The following is a 17,087-nucleotide window of genomic DNA, read 5'->3' as shown; positions in this document are numbered from 1 at the left end:
TTTCCCCCGCTTCATGGCAGAGGCTGGTGTGCCGATAAACTGGGTGGCTTTGACAGCAGCTCCTGGGCGGGTTCCACAAACTGCTGGCCAGGGATGGGCTCCCCCTGGGCCCCCAAATCCCCACCCATCCCCTGCAGCACAGCCTGGAGGCAGAAAATTCCAGCAAGATGCCCCCATGGTGTGGTGCATGCTGGGACCCCAGGCCCTGGGCGACCTGCAGTGTGTGGAGAGGGCTCGGTGGGGCGTCGGGAAGCATGGGGGTCTGCAGACACAGCAGGGCAGAGGCCGAGGGGTCACGTGTGTTCTGTTCCTGGCCCCGCTGAGGCCCTAGGCAGGATTCAGAGTGGCTTCTCCACCAGCCTGTGGTGTGGGAGCCCGAGGGTCTGCCCAAGGCCCCCTGGAGCTCCTGCCACCCCGAGAGGAGCTGAGGTCGTCGTCATGGTGCCAGTGCGTCTGTCCCGGCTTCAGGGCCTTTGCGTCTGCCGTCCAGGCCTGGGAACTCCTGCCTGACACCCGGTGGCCCCCGGACCCCTGGGGTCTGTGCTGAGAGGCTGTTGGGCCCACATGGGGGTGAACGTGGGGGCCGATGCAGACGCCTCCTCCATAAGGCGTGCTGGGCCACGAGGGACCCACACTTCCCGCCCGCTCCAGGCTGTTTCTCCTCACGGAGCCTGCACACCTGACTAGACGAGGATGGTGCCTGGTGAGCTTTTCCAGAGCCCCCACTGGCCACCCAATGCTGACATCCAGCAGGACATGGGAAGGTGCAAGGAATGGAGCAGGACAAGCCACCCACACACGTGGGGCCCTGGTGGACCTGGGATCCTGACACACAGTCAAATCCTCTCCGGGGAAACTGAGGCACAGAGAAGGAACGGCTTCTTCTCCGTCCCTGTTGCTTCACCTTGAAACCTCAGTTGCTATCTCTTCCAGGGAGCCCCCAGCGTCCCGAGGAATGCTGTAAGGAGCTGTCAGCCCTTCCAGGCCAGCCCCCGCAGCCCCACTCCACCTCCTGTCTCAGCGCCTTCACCGGCACTCGGCTTGCCTGCTGCATTCCCGCCAGGGCCCAGGGCTCATCTGACTCCCAGCCTTGGGGCCTCAGCACCTTCCCGACACAGGGCTCCTCTGAGGGCCTGCCCTGAACGCTTCAGATCTCCAGGGCCACCCTGGACGGCCCCGGGTGGAGAACAGGGCCCCACTCTATGGCCTCCCATCCTGCTGGACCTTCCTACTCAGCACCAGGACACCTGCTGGCAGCTTCCTATCTGGCTCCCCATGAATGGGAAGCGTCTGAGGGCAGAGCTGTGCCTAGAACTGGAAGAAGTGACTCCCCTCAGCAGGAGGGCCCTAAGACCCCCAGTCCAGGGCCTCCATCCTCTCCATGGCTCCATGCTCCATGGGGCCCCCCTCCTGAAATCTAAGACACCTGGGCTGGGGCCTCCATCCTCTCTGTGGTTCTGCACTGCACCCCCTGAAATCTGGTTTTATTTTATTTTTTTTGAGACAGAGTCTCACTGTCACCAGGCGCTAGGCTGGAGTGCAATGGCACAATGTCGGCTCACTGTGAGGGAATCTGTGGGGATCGCTCCCATGTGAGGCCCCTAGGAAATGGGCCTCGCCATATGGTGAGCTTGAGCCCAGACACAGATCCCTGGTTGGGGGAGTTGAGCTGAGGGAAAGCAGAAACCGAGAGAGGAACTATATGTTATTCAAAATAATTAACAGACCTTACTGCATGGATATGAGGACTTGGGAGGCATTGTGACCACTTTCGGCTCCTTATGGTTTATTGCTTGATTGTGTTCATTTTGGACCCTTATTACCTTCATTGTAAAATATTAACTTAAGTATTTACACTTGGTAACTTACTTACCGTAACTTACTGGGTGTAACTGTAACTTGCTTACCTTGACCTATTGGGCGTAACCTACTTACTGAAAGTAACCTACTTACTGGGCATAACCTACTTACTGGGCGTAACTTAGTGGGCGTAACTTGCTTACTGTAACTTAAGTACGTTGATCTGGCGTAAACAACTTTGACTTCAGAAAAGTATATAAGGAAACATATTGCAAAAATAAAATTGCTGCTTGGACATAGCCTAAGCCAGCCCTCCAGACTCCGCTTTTCTCTTTTCTTTCACTTCCTCGCACTCTCTCCCTCAGGTTGAACGAGACATCTACGTTGGCGGTCTCGGGGACTCCTGCAGGTCGGTGGTCCTCTGGCAGACGTGCCGGACCTGAACATCACTGCAACCTCTACCTCCTGGGTTCAAGCAATTCTCCTGCCTCAGCCTCCTGAGTAGCTGGGATTACAGGCACGCGCCACCGTGCCCAGCTAATTTTTGCATTTTTAGTAGAGACGGGGTTTCACCATGTTGGCCCGGCTGGTCTTGAACTCCTGACTACAGGTGATCTGCCCACCAGGGCCTCCCAAAGTGCTGGGATAACAGGCGTGAGCCACCGCGCCCGGCTTTGTTTTATGTTTGATATGATTTATTTTACTTACTACCAACCATTTCTTTTCTTTTTTTTGAGATAGAGTCTCCCTCTTGTTAGCCAGGCTGGAGTGCAATGGCGCCATCTCGGCTCACCGCAACTTCCGCCTCCTGGGTTCAGGCAATTCTCCTGCCTCAGTCTCCCGAGTAGCTGGGATTACAGGCACGCGCCACCATGCCCAGCTAATTTTTGTATTTTTAGTAGAGACGGGGTTTCACCATATTGACCAGGATGGTCTCGATCTCTTGACCTCGTGATCCACTCGCCTCGGCCTCCCAAAGTGCTGGGAATACAGGCTTGAGCCACCACGCCCGGCCACTACCACCCATTTCTTTTCTTCTTTCTACCGTGGCCGCTGGACGTAGGGCTCCCGCTGGCTTCCGGGGATGAAGGACAGGGCTCGGGCCTCTCTCAGCAGCGGGCAGGGGCTGAGCTTGGGGCCAAATGCGGGTGTTCGCCCTGGACTGCGGCGCTCCCGGGCCTGGACTTCAGGCAGAGCCGCAACCTCGTGGCCTCTGAGCACGACTCTCCCCACCCAGCCCGCGCTGAGCCCTGGACACCCCGAGCGCACTCTCCCCCTGCCCCTCGCCCCCAAGGGGCTCGGAGGGTGGTTCTCACCGGCGGCCATCCCGACCCCAGGAAACACAAACCCTCACCTGGCATCTGGGGACATGTGCGGTTGTCAGGACCGGGAAGGGGGAGACCCTGGCCTCGAACTAGGGGGAGGCAGGGTACGCGGCCGGCTCCGCCCCCGAGGATGGCGCCAGGTGTGTCGGGCCCCGGGCGTGGGAAAGCGCGGGAAGGCGTGGGAAAGCGCGGGCCGAGGGCTGCGGGTCCGGGCCTGGCTGTAAGCAGGGCGCGCTGGGGCCGGGCACAGTCACCCCCAGGCCCGACGGCCGCACGGAGCCCGTTTGGGGCGCAGGACACCGGGCTGCACCCGGCCCGGTCGGGAAAGGTGTGGGGCTGGGCCACCGCCCTCGGCTCTGCACTGAGGGCAGGTCAGGGGTCAGGGGTCAGAGGTCGGAGGTCGGGGCCGCGCTCAGCACTCACAGCGCCACGGTCCCAACCGACGACCTTCTCGACCCGCGGGGCGCAGCGGACCAGCCGCTTCTCCACCTTTTCGCGGGTCCCGCTCCCTGCTCCTGTCCCCCCAAACCCCCGCCCACAGCTCCCGGCAGCCCCCGCGCCAGCGCGTAACAGGACCACAACTCCCGCCATGCCCCGGGGCGCAGGGCGCCGGGACCCGTGGCCCACAAGGCTTTGCGCGGCGGCGCGGCCCCTCTAGCCCGCGGTCCTCCGAGCTCGCGGCTGGCTCGCCACGTGGTCGGTCTCCTCGCGTTCCCACGGGGGGGCGCCCGGGCTGCGCTTGTCTGGGGCGCCTGACGCCCGACGCCCGACGCCAGTCACGGCAGCGCCAGCGACCGGGGCGCCCGTTAGTTCAACACAGATTTGTTTGTTGTTATTTATTTATTTGACACGGAGTCGCGCTCTGTCCCCAGGCCGGAGTGCAATGGCGCGATCTCGGCTCGCCGCAACCTCCGCCTCCCGGGTTCAAGCGATTCTCCTGCCTCAGCCTCCTGAGTAGCTGGGACCACAGGCGCGCGCCACCACGCTTGGCTTATTATTATTATTTTTAATTTTTTAATTTTTTTTTTTTTTTGTATTTTTAGTAGAGACGGGGTTTCACCATGCATGCCAGGCTGGTCTCGAACTCCTGACCTCAGGTGATCCACCCGCCTTGGCCTCCCAAAGTGCTGGGAATCACAGACGGGAGCCACCGCGCCCCGCATTTTTTTTTTTTTTGGTATTTTTAGTAGAGATGGAATTTCGCAACGCTGGCCAGGCTGGTCTCGAACTCGTGACCTCAGGTGATCCATCTGCCTCACGCTTGTTATTATTTTGACACAGGATCTCACTTTGTGGCCCAGGCTGGAGAGCAGCGGCGCGATCTTGGCTCACCGCCACCTCTTCCTCCCAAGAGCTCAAGCGATCCTCCCGCCTCGACCTCCCAAAGTGTTGGTGCTACAGACACGCGTCACGCGCCGGCCAGCGGATCTTTATTGAGTGCCTGCTGCATGCCAAGCGTTGTTTCCGGTGCCAAGGAGACAGCAGAGTGCAAGGTGGGCAGACCTCAGCCCCCGGGTCTGCTGCGGGGGTCGGGGTGTTGGAGGGGAGGCCCCGGCTGTGTCGGTCTCCTCCCGTTCCCACTGTGGGGCGCCGGGGCTGCTCACATTCTAGGGAGCGGATGGGAAGAGAGACCCAAAGCCGGGCTAATTATTATGCCACGAACCCGGGCCTGATCCGGGCTCATTATTATGCCACGAACCCGGGCCTGATCCGGGCTCATTATTATGCCACGAACCTGTACCTGATCCGGGCTAATTATTATGCCACGAATCCGGGCCTGATCCGGGCTAATTATTATGCCACGAACCTGTACCTGATCCGGGCTAATTATTATGCCACGAATCCGGGCCTGATCCGGGCTAATTATTATGCCACGAACCTGTACCTGATCCGGGCTAATTATTATGCCACGAACCCGGGCCTGATACCAAGGCAGTGTGCGCTGAGAAATGACGGACCACTGGCTCTCCACTGCGGCGCACGCCGCCCCCTGCTTGGTAAATGCTTCCATCGCTGCTGCGAGCGTGAGCGAACCAGCAGTGCCCAGATCCCTGCAGACTTCACGGTATCATCAGCTCCAGCCGCCACTGCACTGGCAGAGGGGTGCAAAGTGCTGCTGGACAAAGGAAAAGGCAGGGAAGGGGGACAGGGGTGCGGATGGGCAGGTTGTAGAATCAAATCGGTGGTCCAGATAGGCCGGGCGCCGTGGCTCACGCCTGTAATCCCAGCACTTTGGGAGGCCGAGGCGGGTGGATCACGAGGTCAAGAGATCGAGACCATCCTGGTCAACTTGGTGAAACCCCGTCTCTACTAAAAATACAAAAAAATTAGCTGGGCATGGTGGCGCCTGACTGTAATCCCAGCTACTGTGGAGGCTGAGGCGGGAGAATTGCTTGAACCCAGGAGGCGGAGGTTGCGATGAGCCGAGATCGCGCCATTGCACTCCAGTCTGGGGAACAAGAGCGAAACTCCGTCTCAAAAAAAAAAAAAAAATACAAAAATTGGGTGCAGTGGCTCACGCCTGTAATCCCAGCACTTTAGGAGGCCGAGGCAGTGGATCACTTGAGGTCTGGAGTTTGAGACCAGCCTGGGCAACATGGTGAAATCCCATCTCTTAAAAAATACAAAAATTAGGCAGGTGTGGTGGCATGTGCCTGTAATCCCAGCTACTTGGCAGGCCGAGGCAGGAGAACCATTTGGACCTGGGAGGTGGAGGTTGCAGTGAGCTGAGGTCTGGCCACTGCATTCCCAGCCTGGGGGACAGTGAGACTGCCTCTCAGAAAAAGAAAAAAAAAATCAAAAAATTAATCAATTAATCGGTGGTCCAAGGAGGATCCTGGAGATGGAGAGATTTGAGCAGCGCCTTGCAGGAGGCGAAGGGGTTGGCAGCCAAACCTGGGACAGGGTGTACCAGGCAGAAGGCAGGGTGAGTGCAGAGGCTGAGGCCAGAGGGACCGACAAGCCAGAGAGGGGAGAAAGGACCGGCGTGTGTACCACCTTGTAGGCGACAGCAGAGCCCGCTGCGACCCCTCTGCAGCCCCCCAAGTCCTCGGAAGACAAGCCCTTCCTTCCTCTGAAGTTCGGTGTCCTCGTCTGTCTCATGGGGACTTGCCAGGTGTGGGCTGGTGCCCAGTAGAGCCTGAGAGCTGGTCCTGTCCTCACAGTCCCACGGGGACAGCGGGCTCTTTCTGGATGAGGAGGGAGGGCAGCTGGCAGGTCCTCTGTGTCCTCGGGGGAAGAACAAGCCTCCGTTGTTTGAGCCTCTGGAACAAAGGGGCGGGCGGCAGCAGATCGCGTGAGTCTGAGTCGGGTCTGGTCGATGGACAAAGGACAGCATTGAGCGCCCTCGGGGAAGTGGGAGGTGGCAGATCACAGAGGCCGGGAGCGTGAGCTGACCCTGGACAGGCCGGCGGCAGCACCCGCAAACACCTGGCCTCCCCTCTCCTGTCCCCCGGGTGCCAGGGACAGAAACAGCCGGTCGTCCGTGGAACCCGGCCTTCTGGGAGGTGCCTCCCAGCTGCCGCAGCCTCACCTGCAGCCTGAGGATGTGTTTTTAGAAAAGAATGGTGGGCGGCCGGGCACGGTGGCTCAAGCCTGTAATCCCAGAACTTTGGGAGGCTGAGGTGGGCGGATCACCTGAGGTCAGGAGTTTGACACCAGCCTGAACAACAGGGTGAAACCCCGTCTCTACTAAAAATACAAAAATTAGCCAGACATGGTGGCGCGCGCCTGTAGTCCCAGCTACTCAGGAGGCTGAGGCAGGAGAATCGCTTGAACCTGGGAGGCGGAGGTTGTGATGAGCAGAGATTGCGCCACTGCACTCCAGCCTGGGTGACAGATCGAGACTCTGCCTCAAAAAAAAAAAAAAAAGGGAAAACAGTGGTGGGAACTTGGGGTCGGTCCAGTGGCCGACACCTGCCATCCAGTGCTTGGGAGGCTGAGGTGGGAGGATCGCTTGAGCCCAGGACGCCGAGGCTGCATCATGTTTCCCATCATCCTCTGATCACCCCTGTCCATCCTCAGTGAGCAGTGATGGGGCCACTGCACTCCAGCCCGGGTGGCAGAGGGAGGCCTCGTCTCCGGAGCAGCTGCAGCACTGATGTCCGTCATCCCAGCTATCGGCGAGTTTCAGTCCACGCACTTCAGCGGGTGCTCACCGTGCACCTGTGCTGGGAGGCTGCATTCAGGATGCCTCGGGCGTAGTGGGGGTCCGGCCACCCAGCTCCTGCCTCTTCATGTTTCCATGTGCATGCGTGCGTGTTCACCTGCCCGTGTGCTGTGCAGGTGTGTGTGTGTGTGTTCACCTGCCTGTGTGCTGTGCAGGTGTGTGTGTGTGTTCATCTGCCCGTGTGCTGTGCAGGTGTGTGTGTGTTCACCTGCCCGTGTGCTGTGCAGGTGTGTGTGTGTGTTCATCTGCCTGTGTGCTGTGCAGGTGTGTGTGTGTGTTCATCTGCCCATGTGCTGTGCAGGTGTGTGTTCACCTGCCCGTGTGCTGTGCAGGTGTGTGTGTGTGTGTGTTCACCTGCCCGTGTGCTGTGCAGGTGTGTGTGTGTGTTCATCTGCCTATGTGCTGTGCAGGTGTGTGTGTGTGTGTTCATCTGCCCGTGTGCTGTGCAGGTGTGTGTGTGTGTTCATCTGCCCGTGTGCTGTGCAGGTGTGTGTGTGTTCACCTGCCCGTGTGCTGTTCAGGTGTGTGTGTGTGTGTTCACCTGCCCGTGTGCTGTGCAGGTGTGTGTGTGTGTGTGTGTTCACCTTCTTGTGAGCTGTGCGGGCATGTGTGTGTCTCTGTGTATGAGCCTGCCTGTGTGTGCCTCGTCTGTGCGTACACCCACGTGGTGTAAACATGCAGGCGTGTGTAAATGCATGTGCGTGTGGTGTGTGTAAATGGAAGAGCACAGCAGGGACCCTCTGCAGACAACGCTAGGTCCTCCTCTAGGCTCAGGTCACACCTCCCATTCCAGGACCCCCTCCCTCCCCCCCTCCTCACCCCACAGCATCTGGGAAAATCTTGTGAGTTCTGGCTCCAAGAGAGGCCTGGAACGCACTCGCCTCTGACCATCCCACGGCAGCCCCTGGCCCAGGCCCCGTGGTACCCCATGCGGTGGGTCGCCTCCTCAGATCTTCCCTACGCCGCCACCTTCCTATCCTCAGTGGATTCCTTCACACTGAAGTCAGGCTGAGCCCTCCTCTGCTTGGCAGAGACCTCCTCCACGGCTCCCACCTGGCTCAGGGTGAAACCCAGTGTTCTCTCGGTGTTCACGGCACTGCACGACCTGCGGGGTCAGCCCCCGCCCTCTCTCCCCCCTCTCTCCCCCCTCTCTCCCCTCCTCACTTTGCTGCAGCCAGCCTGACGTCACTGCTCCTCCACCTCCTCGCCAGGTGCCGTCCTGCCCCAGGGCCTTTGCACGGCAATGCCCTTCCCAGACACCCCTTAGATCTCTGCACAGCTGGCATCCCTTAGAGGCCTCACTTCTTTTTTTCTTTTTTTTAGACAGAGTCAGGCTGGAGTGCAATGGTGCCATCTCAACTCACTGCAACTTCCGCCTCCCGGGTTCAAGTAATTCTCCTGCCTCAGCCTCTGGAGCAGCTGGGAGTACAGGCATGCGCCACTGAGCCCAGTTAATTTATGTATTTTTAGTAGAGATGGGGTTTCACCATGTTGGCAAGGATGGTCTCTATCTCTTGACCTCATGATCTGCCCACCTTGGCCTCCCAAAGTGCTGGGATGACAGGTGCACCCGGACAAAGGTTCTCACGTCTTTCAGGCGTTCGCTAATGTTTCACTTCTTTGGTGGGTGGGTGGAGGGGCCTCCCAGGCCACTCTGCCCTGAAGTTTCATTTCTGTGATCGTGTCCCTGCACTCCGGCCTGAGCACAGAATGAGATCCTGTCTCAAAAATAAATAAAAGAGAGACGTGTGTGTTCACCGCATTATTTGCTGTTGTCCAGAGCTGGAAGCCGCCCGGAAGCTCTGAGTAAATCATGGCATCTTCGGGGGATGGAGCATTGCCCAGCAACAGAAGTGAGTGATGGACAGCGGTCGTCAACAGCAGCACCAACCTCACAGGCAGGGGGAGGCGTCTCAGGAGTGCCCCGTCCCATTCCTGTGCTGCACACAAGAGGCAAAGCAGGGCCTGGCTTTAGGGGCAGGATGGCGGCTGACGGGTGGAGGAATGAAGGTGGCCTCAGGGGTGCCAGGGGCTTCCAGGGGGTCTGGAGGCGTTGTGCATCTGAGAGCTGGCCCCACGGGGGTGATTGGTCCCAGAGCTTCCGGGGAGCTGTGGGAGGAAGCGCGGACCGCCGCTCTCTGCTGCAGGGATCCCACAGGCTCTGTGGACATGAGGGCAGGATGGCTCTCCGGGTGAGGTGGTCCTGGCTGCCGCAGGGTGCCCGGTGGCATCTCTGCCCCCACTCGCTCCATGCCAAGAGCTCCCAGGTGTGACAACACAGATGTCCTTGGACATTGCCCAGAGTCCCGACGGGGTGGTCACCTAGGCTGGGAACTCCGGTCTGTTGATTTTAGCCTGACATGATCTCATAGCTCCATGTCTTTGGAACAAGGGTGAGCCTGCACGTGCCAGGGAGTGGTGAGGGGCTCAGGCGGGTGGACGTCTGCGGTGAGGAGCCTGTGCTAGACGAGGTGGGAGCCGGGACAGGCATCTGTGTAGGTCTCCTCATGGTCACGTCGGAAGAGCTGGCTCTGGCAGAGATGTAGAGTGGCCTTTTGGGGCTAGGAGAGGCATCCCGGGGATCCCCGAGGAGGTTGGTGTGGATGTGGAAGGATGATGGGGCCCTGGACTGGGGCGTGGCCATGGGCAGGAGAGCAGTGGCCAGATGCTGGGTGGGCTTGGGATCCAGGACTGGGTGCTGGGTGTGGGCACAGGAGTCAGGAAGCAGCCCCAGGGGCTTTGGTCCAGGTAAGCAGGGGTCTGGAGGTGCCATTTGCAGGCGTGGGGGAAGGCTGGAAGAGGATGTTTGCATGATAACAGGGGCCAGATGCCCTTGTCCTCAGAGCCTCCCTGTGGACTCAGGCTGACACATGCCCGTTTACAGAATAGGAGACGGATGCCCAGTGGCGGAGTGACTCACCAGGGGTCACACAGTGCCTGATCCAGAAACCTTGGTTCATGGGCGGAGGAGGAGGTCTGGCTGGGAAATTCACCGCAGGAAATCGCCCAGGAGCAAAACCGGGTGCCCGTCGAGGGGCGGGCCTGGGGCAGCACAGGAAGGTGGCCGGGGGAGGGGGTGATGTGGGGCCCAGAGTGGCAGGCGTGGGTCGGCAGGACGGGGCCCGCGGGGGCCAGGAGCATTCTGGACTTGAGTCCTGGGTTCACTGCCTGCTAGCTTCGTGACCTCTGCTTCTGTCGATGGTGAAGGTCATGGACCCGGTTGCGGGGTGGCACCTGTGGGCACCGTCCTGGCCGCAGTGCCATTCTGCAGTAGAGTATAACCTGCCCCGTGCCAGGGTGCCCTGCTGACCTCACCCTGTACACAGTGGGCGATTAATAAGTGCCCATCTACGAAGGCAGTGTTGGGAATAGATAGATGCTGGGTGCCACAAGGAAAAATCAGCCCTGAGACAAAGGATCTCTCAGCAACGCGGTTTTTGCTTTCCGGGATGCAGGAAGGGGACCCTCACTAGCCGTCTTACCACGAGAGTACAATGAACAGAGGAAAAGCAGACACATTTATCCCTTACGCATTTGGGGTCGTCCTGACTGCTGTGTCTGATCTCCGTGGTCCGGAGCCAGACCTCACGATCTAAACTAAAACCTGATTGGCTGACAACTTAAAACTTTTCTAAACAGGTAAGAGCCATGGAGAGCTGGGACACGCCTGTGAGCACAAGGATATCCTGGTTACAGCACAAGGACGTAGAATGTACTACGTGCCCGCGAGCATGGCGTGTCTGACGGCTACGTAGGACAGGGCTTAACAGAATCATTAGCACACTTATTCTTTAACAAGAAAGGGAACTTTTTTTTTTTTTTTTGAGACAGAATTTCGCTCTTGTTACCCAGGCTGGAGTGCAATGGCGCGATCTCGGCTCACCGCAACCTCCGCCTCCTGGGTTCAGGCAATTCTCCTGCCTCAGCCTCCCGAGTAGCTGGGATTACAGGCACGCGCCACCGTGCCCAGCTAATTTTTTGTATTTTTAGTAGAGACGGGGTTTCACCATGTTGACCGGGATGGTCTCGATCTCTTGACCTTGTGATCCACCCGCCTCGGCCTCCCAAAGTGCTGGGATTGCAGGCTTGAGCCACTGCGCCCGGCCAAGAAAGGGAACTTTTAAAAGGAACGTTACTACTCTCCACAGACAGCACGTTGCCATCTTGAAACCATTGACATTTGGGGGGTCTTCTCTCAGGGGAAACAGCATTATGCGTCTCCAGCCACTAGATGCCCTCAGCACCCCTGGTACTGGCAGCCAGAAATGTCCCCAGACACAGCCGAGAGTCCCCCAGGGGCAGCAATGCCCCTGCTTCAGTGCCACTGGACCAAGGAAGCCCCTCTAGGCTCCAGTGCTCCAGGCTGGAGCTGCCCGCCACAGCATCCACAGGCCCCAGGTGAACGCTGGGACATTTGAGCTATGGGCATGCCACACTGAGCACGGCGAATTCAAAACACTCCAGATGGGGCAGACGGTGTGAACAAAAGAATGTGAAATCTCTCACCTATCATTTTCATACGCGGAAATGACACTATTTTGGATATAGGTGTTAATAAGATCTGTTACTAGAATTAATTTCACTCGTTTCTCTTTTTTTGTTACAACTACTAGAAAATGTGAAAATGACCAAGCACAGTGGCTCAGTGCCTGTAAACCCAGTGCTTCGGGAGGCTAAGGCAGGAGGATTCCTTGAGGCCAGGAGTTAAAGCCCAGCCTGGGCAAGATAGCAAGACCCCCATCTCCACACAAGAAAAGAAAAAATTAGCCAGGCATGGTGGCACGTGCCTAGAGGCCTAGCTACTCCAGAGGCTGAGGTGGGAAGATCACTTCAGCCCAGAAGCTGGAGGCTGCAGTGAGCTGTGATTGCACCGCTGCTCTCCAGCCTGGGTGGCAGAGCAACAGACTATCTCAAAAAAAAAAAAAGGAGTCCTCATTCTGTTTCTGGTTGCTTTGCTGCTGTGGATGATCAGCTTTCTGGCTAGACCATGTGCTTGGTGAAGGTGAGTTGGTCTGGTTGCCATCATCCTTCCCATTATCCATCCCCGTCAACCCTTCCATCATCCTTCCCATCATCTTCCCACGATCCTTCTCCATCATCCCTTCCGTCATCCTTCCCATCATCATCCTCCTCCTGCATCATCCTCCCATCATATTCCCATTATCCTTCTCCATCATCCCTTCTGTCATCCTTCCCATCATCCTTCTCATCCTCCTCCTCCATCATCCTCCCATCATCTTCCCCTTCTCATCCTTCTCCTTCTCCATCATCCCTCCCATCATCCTTCCCATCATCCTTCTTTTCCTCCATCATCCTCCCAGTCATCCTTCTTATCCTCCTCCTCCTCTATCATCCCTCCCATCATCCTTCTCATCATCCTTCCCATCATCCTTCTCATCCTCCTCCTCCATCATCCCTCCCATCATCCTTCCCATCATCTTCCCACGATCCTTCTCCATCATCCCTCCTGTCATCCTTCCCATCATCCTTCTCATCCTCCTCCTCCATCATCCTCCCATCATCTTCCCATTCTCATCCTTCTCCTTCTCCATCATCCCTCCCATCATCCTTCCCATCATCCTTCTTCTCCTCCATCATCCTCCCAGTCATCCTTCTTATCCTCCTCCTCCTCTATCATCCCTCTCATCCTCCTCCTCCATCATCCCTCCCATATCCTTCCCATCATCCCTTCCGTCATCCTTCCCATCATCCTTCTCATCCTCCTCCTCCATCATCCCTCCTGTCATCCTTCCCATCATCCTTCTCATCCTCCTCCTCCTCCATCATCCTCCTGTCATCCTTCTCCATCATTCTTCTCCATCATCCTTCCCATTATCCGTCTCCATCAACCCTTCCATCATCCTTCCCATCATTCTCCCATTATCTTCCCATCATCATCCTGTCATCCTCCCGTCATCCTCCCATTATCCTTCTCCATCATCCTCATGATCCTCCCATCATCCTTCTCAATCATCCTCCCATGATCCTCCCATCATCCATCCCCATCATCCTTCTCAGTCATCCTCCCATCATCCTTCCATCATCCTCCTATGATCCTCCCATCATCCTTCTCAATCATCCTCCCATAATCCTCCCATCATCCAACCCCATCATCCTCAATCATCCTCCCATGATCCTCCCGTCATCCATCCCCATCATCCTTCTCAATCATCCTCCCATCATCCATCCCCATCATCCTTCTCAATCATCCTCCCATCTTCCTTCTCCATCGTCCTTCCTGTCATCCCCATCATCCTTCTTCATCATTCTCCCATCATCCTTCTCCATCATCCTCCCATCATCCATCCCCATCATCCTTCTCAATCATCCTCCCATCATCCTTCCATCATCCTCCCATCATCCATTCCCATCATCCTTCTCAATCATCCTCCCATCATCCTTCCCCATCATCCTCCCATCATCCATCCCCATCATCCTTCTCAATCATCCTCCCATGATCCTCTCATCATCCATCCCCATCAGCCTTCTCAATCATCCTCCCATCATCCTTCCATCATCCTCCCATCATCCTCCCATCATCCTCCCATCATCCATCCCCATCATCCTTCTCAATCATCCTCCCATCATCCTTCCATCATCCTCCCATGATCCTCCCATCATCCATCCCCATCATCCTTCTCAATCATCCTCCCATGATCCTCCCATCATCCATCCCCATCATCCTTCTTCATCATCCTCCCATCATCCTTCTCCATCATCCTTCCCAGCCTGTGACGCCCTTTCCTGGTGCCGCCCATGCTCTGCTCTCCCAGTTGTCACCAGAGGGCGCCTGTAAGCTCCGATTGGGCCACGTCCCTGCCCACAGCTGTCACGTCCCCCACATCCCTCTGGGTAAAAGCCCAGACGCTCCCCACAGCCCCCAGGCTGTGTAGCCCCCTCCACATCGCCTCTCACCCCACTCCCCCTCTCCTTGCTCCCGCCGCTCCAGCACATGGGCCTCCTCGCTGGTTCTCACACACTCCAGGAACGGTCCTGCCCGGGGCTTCTGGGCGTGCAGCCTTGTCTGTAGGCCTGGAATACCCTCCCCCACCTCCTCCGGTCTCTGCAGGAGCGTGACCTTCTCAGCAAGGCTCCCAACCTCCCCATTCACATGGCAGACGCCCACACCACCCACCCCCTCGCCCGCGTTCCCTCCACAGCACGACATACCCTCTGCATGCATGTAAAATCCACTTACTGCCTGCCTGTCTCAACGGGAAAGGGAGGACGAGGAACTTGGTTTTTTTTTTTTTTTTTGAGATGGAGTCCTCGCTCAGTCACCCAGGCTGGAGTGCAATGGTGCAATCTCCACTCACTGCAACCCCTGCCTCCCGGGTTCAAGCGATTCTCCTGCCTCAGCCACCCGAGTAGCTGGGACTACAGGCACCCATCACTGTGCCCGGCTAATTTTGTATTTTTAGTACAGACGGGGTTTCACCACCTTGGCCAGGCTGGTCTCGAACTCCTGACCTTATGCTCCACCTACCTCGGCCTCCCAAAGTGTTGGGATTACAGGCGTGAGCCGCCGTGCCGGGCCAGAACTTGTGTGTTTTTTCTTCTCTCGTTTTCCCAGCACCTGAGCAGGGCCCGGCCCCGAACACAGGCTGAATTCTCAGTGACGGTGAGAACAAGACTCTCGGGAACGCGGATGGCATCACCTCCCGGACACCGAGGCCTGGCAGTGGCGGCCGGCAGCTGGGCAGGGGGACGTGGGGCAGGCACCCGGCCTCTCATCCACTCCAGCCGCCCCTTTTCTCACTGTTGGTATTTAGTCTCTCTTGTGGCTCAGACAGGATTAAAATCAGGGCTCATCTGCATGTGCGTTGAATTCATCTGCATCTCATTTGCAAACCCTGTGCTTGGCTGTTGGGACAAGCTCTGAGCTGAGGACAGTGCTGATAGGATCTAGGCGGGATCAGGTGGGGGGAGACTGTGGCTGGAGGGGGCCCCCAGCTCGTTGGTCTAAGCATCACGCTGTTGGCGTGGCGGGCTTTCCATCCTGTCTGTCTTCCCCTGTGTTAGCTTTCGGTTCCACTCCTGGTAAAATGGGGAAATGAGGCAGGTGCGGCCGGGTCCTGGCTGGAACCTGGATGGAGGGCTGTGTTCCTGCAGCGGAGGCAGGTGTCACAGCTTATAGCACAGAGGGGAAACTGAGTCCCTGCTGGAACCAAGGTCTCTGGCTATCGGCCCTTAGTGGCTGATGTGGCCCGGACCTGGTGACCTGGATGTGAGATGGGATGGGGTGGAGGGAAAACTTTTTGTTTTTTTGAGACAGACTTTCACTGTTGCCCAGGCTGGAGCGCAATAGTGTGATCTCAGCTCACTGCAACCTCTGCCTTCCGGGTTCGAGAGAGTCTCCTACCTCAGCCTCCCAAGTAGCTGGGATTATAGGCACCCACCATCATGCCCAACAAATTTCTGTATTTTTGTAGCGGCAAGGTTTCACCATGTTGACCAGGCTGGTCTCGAACTCCTGACCTCAGGTGATCTCCGCCTCTGCCTCCCAAAGTGCTGGGATTACAGGCGTGAGCCACAAGGTCCGGAGAGGGAAGAACTCCTAGGCCCTGGCCCTGGGAACCCCTGGGCTCCTGCACTTCTGGCTGGTTTTGGTAAATGAGCAGCGTTGACTGGCGGGAGGAGGGAGGTGGGGTCTTTCCCTCTCTCCCTCCTCAGCCCGATCCCTGCTGTGGCTCTGGAGTCTGTGCTGCCTCTGGAAACAAGCAGATTGCGTGTCCAGGGTCGGCGGTGACAGGGCCTGTGGCTGGGGGCCCTCGAGACCCAGGAAAGAACCAGCGAGGGCTGGTTTGCTGGCACAAGCATCTCAGGTAGAGAGTTCAGGCAGAGGCCGAGGTGGAGACCCTCTTAGGGGCTCGAGGAAGAGCCGGCAGGCCCCGATGGCCAGAGTCGAGCAGCAGAGGGCACAGCAGAGGTCAGGGGGCAGGGGGAGGTGGGGACGAGGCCGTGCAGGGCCTCTGTGCCGCGGTGAGCGCTCGAGTTTTGAACTGAGGGCTGCGGGAATCCACATGGTGACTGTAAGCGTCTTGGAAGGCTGCACTGGGATGAGAACTTAGCCAGAAGCTTTCATATTCAGTCTGATTCAGAGATCCCTGGGTTCAAGTCCCGGATCCCCTGATGAGTTACTGAGGGACTCGATGGATGTGACTGCCCCCCCGAGCCTCAGTTTCCCCATCTGTAACAACAGATGAAGGTTCCCAGCACCTCCCTCACCGAGGTGCCGCGAGGACCAGACCAGAAGATGCCTGCGGGGCCGGGCGCGGTGGCTCACGCCTGTAATCCCAGCTCTCTGGGAGGCCGAGGCGGCCGGATTATCTGAGGTCAGGAGTTTGAGACCAGCCTGACCAACGTGGTAAAACCTGTCTCTGTCTCCCAGAGCGAGACTCCGTCAAAAAAAAAAAAAAAAAAATTACACCACGAAAGGAAAGGGCCCTGAAACTACAGAAATGAACAAGGAAGAGACGGGAGGGTGAATCTCATTCAGCAGCTTTTCCGAGCCTCTTCGCGGCACTGACACAGTCGACGTCTTCAGTGAATCGAAACCCACTTGTGGTTTAAATGCCGCAGGCTTCTGGGAGGCCGTGGGGACGGCTCTCACCTCGCCTGGGTCCTCGCTGCTGCCCCGGGGCCCGTGCCCAGGCGTCCCCTTATGCTGAAGGCGCTTCTCACAGGCTCTGCAGGCTGCCTCCCTCACCTGCTGTTGGACGGTTGTTTTACTGTCTCTGCTGCGGGGCTGGTGCTGATACCCAGCCTGCACCCACATCACCACCCCGGGCCCC

General features: G+C 57.8%; 1 long non-coding RNA gene across 1 annotated transcript; it reads left to right on the top strand.

Annotated features, from left to right (window-relative positions):
* The first annotated feature begins 3,896 nt into the window (after positions 1-3,896).
* LOC118150221 (uncharacterized) lies at positions 3,897-9,050 on the top strand. Its single transcript, XR_004738213.3, has 3 exons — positions 3,897-3,930; positions 4,407-4,618; positions 8,617-9,050. It is a non-coding gene; the product is annotated as an uncharacterized LOC118150221 (long non-coding RNA).
* Positions 9,051-17,087: the final 8,037 nt, after the last annotated feature.

Source organism: Callithrix jacchus, chromosome 22 (genome assembly GCF_049354715.1).
Source record: "Callithrix jacchus isolate 240 chromosome 22, calJac240_pri, whole genome shotgun sequence".
Classification (NCBI taxonomy): Eukaryota; Metazoa; Chordata; class Mammalia; order Primates; family Cebidae; genus Callithrix; species Callithrix jacchus.
This window is presented reverse-complemented; position numbering and strand designations above follow the sequence as displayed.